The following is a 6,000-nucleotide window of genomic DNA, read 5'->3' as shown; positions in this document are numbered from 1 at the left end:
GTGGGAGGGGATCCGTGGGTTGCAAGATTGCTGGGGACTGCTTCACAGATGCGTCTGGCTGGGCCCCAGTGCCTCCGTCTCCAGCCAGACATCGTCGTTTCCCTGCTGTGGTTCTCCTTGCTGCGTTGCTGCAGTCACCATTGCTGAGGCTGCAGTGTGCTTGTGGAGCCTCCGGGGACACTCCTTCGCCAAATGGCCTGGATCCTCGCAGATGTAACACTTCCTGTTCCCTCTAGGAGGCTTCGCTTTCACTGCTGCCGGTGCTAGGGCTCTGGCTGCTGACTGAGCCCTTGCACCTCCAACCTCCATCGGTTCCCCTCCCCCTCCTGGCGGAGGTGTGGATTGCGCACGCGCTGCTTCCCTCGGAACGAAAGAGAAACTTCTCGCTGCTTCGCGCCCTCCACGTCCTTCATCTCTGCACCATGGACGTTCTTCCAGCCTCACCCCCACAGTCAGCGCCCTTTGGACCACCTCCTGCGTGCTTCGGGGCCTCTCCCCCCTTGCAATTTCATCCTTAACCGCAGAACTTAGACCCTCCCAGAAGAGGTCTCTGACAGGGGGCGAATCCCGATCCCATTCTAAAGCACTGACCAGCGCAAAAAATCGGGCGTGATACTGCCGGACGCTCGCCCTCCCTTGTTTTAGTCCATGAATCTCCCGTCTGGCAAGATCCACATCAATAGTAGACAAAAAACACGCATCCATCGCTTTGATAAAGGCATCTGCATTCTGAAGCGCCGGATCTTTATCCCTCCACAAATTGCGCAGCCAGGCTTTGGCATCCCCATGCAAATGGGACAATATGAACCCCACCTTCTCTTCCTCATCTCTAAAGTCTTTTGCCAGCAGTTGCAGTGCGCACATTACGTCTGCTCTAAAATTAGGGTACTGTTGCAAAGTCCCATCGAAGTGAGCCACAAGCCCTCCTGCTCTCCGTGCCAATCCCACGCCCTCCGGTCTGGGTCCCGGTTGCCCTTGCTTAACAAGCATTTCAAACCTGGCGTGTAGGTCTCTGTAGGCGGCTGTAGTCTCCTCCTCCCGTTTCTTGGAAGCCAATACCTCTGAGGACAACTGGGTCACTGCCTCTTGCAGCGCGGAGATCCTCTGTTCTTCCGTCATCTTGCTAACCTTTGTGAGCTCGCTTACAGACACCCCTCTTCCTCCCCTAGCGGCTTCTGCTCCCGCTGCGAGGTTTCAGGTTTCTGAAGCTTTGAAGAGACGGGTCTTACTGTCAGAGCTGCTACCAGGTCCCAGCTCACATAGGACCACGCCACACAGCTTCCACTTTAAAAGAGTCTTTATTGAGTTACAGGTTTCATTTCCGAACTGCAGCGTGCAGCTCTACACCTTCTGCTCTAGGTCGGCGAAGACCCGTCTGAGTCCCCGCCTCTTGCACACCAGCTTAATACCCTAGCCTTGCTCCACCTCCTTCGCCTCTCCCTACGTCTCTGGGTCCTTCTGCCCCCCTGGGCCTCCTCCCTTCTACTCTCCTCTGACGCTGACCCCCCTGATCCTTCTGCCTCCTTGCGGCGGGCTTTAGGACCTGGCTCACTCTCCGGGCTGCTTACTGCTCCAGCTTCCGCTGCATTTGAACTTGGCGCGCGCGCCCAACTCTCTACTTTCCTCTTAACCGTTGCCTCGCTCTCTGAGGAGGGCGTGACCACCCCTGACTCGTGCCCTCCCTCCTGCTGACAGCCTCCGGAACCCGATGCCTGGCTACCTTCCTCCCTGCTGCTCTCAGTCTTGAGCGTGGGTCCCGACTTCCAGCTGCTGCCGCCCTCAGTTATGAGCGTGGGTCCCGACTTCCAGCTGCTGCTCTCTGAATCTCCTCTGTTCCCTTCCTCCTGGGGTGTCCCCCCGGATCCCCCCCTTGCTCTGCTCACTGGGGCTCCCTTTTGGGAGTCCTCTGACTCACTGCTTAGGCTTGGAGATCTCGGGTCGTCATCATCACTCATTCTCCCTTCGGCTTCCTCCCCCTCGCTCTCTGTTTCCACCCTTCTCTGCGTCTCTGCTTCTGAACCCCTGACAGTATCTTTCGCAGATTTGTAATCCATGTAATCCAAGGGTCTTCTTCCTTGTAATCCACAGCTGTCAAACTCCTTATTCCTCTTCAACAGACTCAGACACAGGGCGCTCCCGGGTCCGGGAGGGGGGGTTGCACAAAAAAAGAAAAACTTCTAAAGTTCCGCTCTCATGGCAGAGGGATATTTCGAAATTTGTCTGGCAGGGCAAAAAGCCCCGTATAAAATTTAAAATTTTAACAGATGCAAAAGAAAGAGGGGGATTTGCCCTGCCGGACTTAAGGTTATACTATGAGGCTGCATCCTTCTGCTGGATGAAAGACTGGTTCTTACTAGAAAACACTGATGTCCTAGACCTGGAAGGGTTTAATAATGCTTTTGGTTGGCATGCATATTTGTGGTACGACAAGGTGAAGACTCACAAATCGTTTAAAAACCATATTGTCAGGAAAGCTTTATTTATTGTCTGGACTAAATATAAAGACTTACTTGAAAACAAGACTCCGAGGTGGCTATCACCGACGGAGGCCAAGGCCATAAAACTACGTAACATGGAGAGTGGCTGGGTAAAATACTGTGAGATAATAGAAAGAGTCGATGATACTTGGAGGTTGCAGAGTTTTGAAAAATTGAAAGGAAAGGTGCGAGACTGGTTCCACTATGCCCAAATTTTAGAGACTTTCAAAAAGGATAAAAAAATTGGCTTCCAGGTGGAAAAATCAAAACTTGAGACAGAATTACTTGAACCAAAGACAAGAGTCCTCTCGAGAATGTATAACTTGCTGCTTAAATGGAATACACAAGATGAGGTAGTTAAATCAGCCATGATAAAATGGGCACAAGACATTGGGTACAACATTATGTCTGAAGACTGGGAAAGGTTATGGACCACCGGCATGAAATTCACGGCATGTAATGCCTTGAAAGAAAACATTATGAAAATGGTATATAGGTGGTACATGACCCCAGTCAAGTTAGCAAAGATGTATCATTTGTCTGATAATAAATGTTGGAAATGCAAAGAGGCTGAAGGAACGTTCTTTCACCTCTGGTGGACATGCCCGAGGGTGAAGGCCTTCTGGGAAATGATATATAATGAGTTGAAAAAGGTATTTAGGTATACCTTTCACAAGAAACCAGAGGCCTTCCTCTTGGGCATTGTGAGCCAGAGAGTGTCAAAGAAGGACAGAACTTTCTTTTTATATGCAACAACAGCAGCAAGAATCCTTATAGCTAAACATTGGAAGACACAAGAGCTACCCACGCTGGAAGAGTGGCAGACGCAACTGATTGACTACATGGAACTAGTTGAAATGACTGGCAGAATCCGGGACCTGGGAGAAGAAGCAATAGAAGAGGACTGGAAAAAATTCAAGGACTATTTACAAAAATATTATAAGTTATATGAATGTTGAAAATTTGCTAAGTTTTGGTGAAATTAGCCTCAGTAATTAAATCCGAGAATGGTGGAAATTAGGTTATAATTATGAAAGAATTAAAGTTTAGAGTAATGTCTTTATATTAGGACTGACGGTGGGGAAAAGTGAATTAATAACAAGTACTCTAAATCTGGGACGCGGGTGGCGCTGTGGGCTAAAGCCTCAGCGCCTAGGGCTTGCCGATCGAAAGGTCGGCGGTTCAAATCCCCGCGGCGGGGTGCGCTCCCGCTGCTCGGTCCCAGCGCCTGCCAACCTAGCAGTTCGAAAGCACCCCCGGGGGCAAGTAGATAAATAGGTACCGCTTACCAGCGGGAAGGTAAACGGCGTTCCGTGTGCGGCTCTGGCTCGCCAGAGCAGCGTTGTCACGCTGGCCACGTGACCCGGAAGTGTCTCCGGACAGCGCTGGCCCCCGGCCAATAGATGTGAGATGGGCGCACAAACCCCAGAGTCTGGCAAGACTGGCCCGTTCGGGCAGGGGTACCTTTACCTTTACTCTAAATCTAAAGATAATTAGGTGAAATAAGAAAAAAACGCATGAAACAAGGTAACATTTTGCTGTCATTTTTATTGTAAAGAATGCAGGGGGCGGAGGATGTGGGGAAGTCCAGTGGATTATGAAAAATTGTATGGAAAATATAAATATGTTCTTTTCTTTTATCTTTTTTCTTTCTTCTTTCTGTAAAACCGCTTTTGTTGAGATATTGTCTATGTTATTGACCCTGGAAAAAGCAATAAAAAATATTTAAAAAAAATAATAAAGTTCCGCTCTCACACTCCAGCTCAAAACTTCTTTTATCAAATCGTGGAAGTTAATATCTTTTAACTCACACCGAGAAAGGTGGACTCTCCACCTTAGTTCTCCTGTTCTTGCTTTAAATCATTTGTAGAAGGGGGGGTGCGGACTTCCCTTTAACACATCCCCCGGTCGTACCGAATTCAAAAATAAGCATTTTAAAGTCCGAATTCCGTTCTACTCATGGGTTGTTTCTTTTCAGGTCCAAATTTAGGGGGGAAAGTCAGCGCTCTCCGGCCATGGCACACAGCTTCGCTCCACTGGAGTAGCGGTCTACTCCCAGCACCACGCCACTCTCCGTACCCTCTCCGAAGCCTTTAAAAAGGCTCTGCGTGGGTCGGAGGGGGCGCTTAAGGTGCCCACCGAGTCACCAAGGCCGCAGGCTTCAGCGCCTGCGGTTTCTGAGGGTCTCCGCGTCGCCGTCGCGGCAAGACCCGTCTCCAGCAGAGCCGATTCCCTCCGGAGCTCGGAGGGAATCCGCCATTAGCCGATCGCGCTAACCCGGAAGTGGTGGAGCCGAGCTCTTTCTCCTTCAAGGAGCCACCATCCCTCCAGGCGATGAGAGTCTGCGTCCGACCCTGTGATTCTCCCAAGGCCTCTCCGCTCCCCCCCCATCTATTAACGTGGCTCGTTTCCCTCCCATCCTGCATCCTGCAGCCGACATCTCTGGTGAGTTCGAGGGTCTCTCTCTGAGTTCTGTTTTTTGTCCCCAGATCTAGCCTCACCAAGGCCTCTCTGGAGAAGAGTGCTAAAAGCAAGGAGATCCACTCTGTAGTCCGTGTGATGGGAAGGTAAACTGGATTCCAGGGCAGGAACAGGAATCTGGCTGGGAAAGAATCAGGGGAAGATTTGGTTAGGTAGGAGCAGGAAAGAAAGGAGTCAGGAAGGAAGGAAACCCCCCATGGGGTCAAAAGCTTCAAAGCAATCTTTGTTGTTGTTGTTTAGTCGTTTAGTCGTGTTCGACTCCTCGTGACCCCATGGACAGAGCACGCCAGGCCCTCCTGTCTTCCACAGCCTCCCGCAGTTTGGCCAGACTCATGTCTGTAGCCTTGAAAACACTGTCCCACCATCTCGTCTCTGTCGTCCCCTTCTCCTTGTGCCCTCCATCTTTCCCAGCATTAGGGTCTTTTCTAGGGAGTCTTCTCTTCTCATGAGGTGGCCAAAGTATTGGAGCCTCAGCTTCACGATCTGTCCTTCCAGTGAGCGCTCAGGGCTGATTTCCTTAAGAATGGATAGGTTTGATCTTCTTGCAGTCCATGGGACTCTCAAGAGTCTCCTCCAGCACCAGAATTCAAAAGCATCCATTCTTCGGTGATCAGCCTTCTTTATGGTCCAGCTCTCACTTCCATACTGGGAAAACCACTGGGAAAACCATCAACACCACCACTTCTGCAAATTTCCCCACAAAACACATCATAACACAGTCCTTTCCTTGTTCTATTCCAAAGGTTCCCATAAACCAATCCACTCAGACTATCCAAATAACTGTCCAATAGCAACCAATGAGCGCCACAAAACAGCAGCCTCCAGCACAAAGCACACAGGCACTGCAGCTGCCGACCCGCCATGGCCTCTCTTCTACAAATAGGGAACTCCACTGGGAAAGGGGGTAGCCGTTCTTGGTCCATTGAAATGAGTCTTTGGAGTTTCAGTCTAGGCTCTTCTACTACCAACCCAACTGTCGGCTTGTGAAACATGGACCCCTCAGGTTTCCGCCAGAAAAACCCTCCTAATTTGTGACACAGAT

This window comes from Podarcis vaucheri (assembly GCF_965113315.1).
Source record: "Podarcis vaucheri genome assembly, chromosome: 4".
In the NCBI taxonomy this organism is placed as follows: Eukaryota; Metazoa; Chordata; class Lepidosauria; order Squamata; family Lacertidae; genus Podarcis; species Podarcis vaucheri.
The sequence above is the reverse complement of the archived record's forward strand: the minus strand, read 5'-3'. Positions refer to the sequence as shown.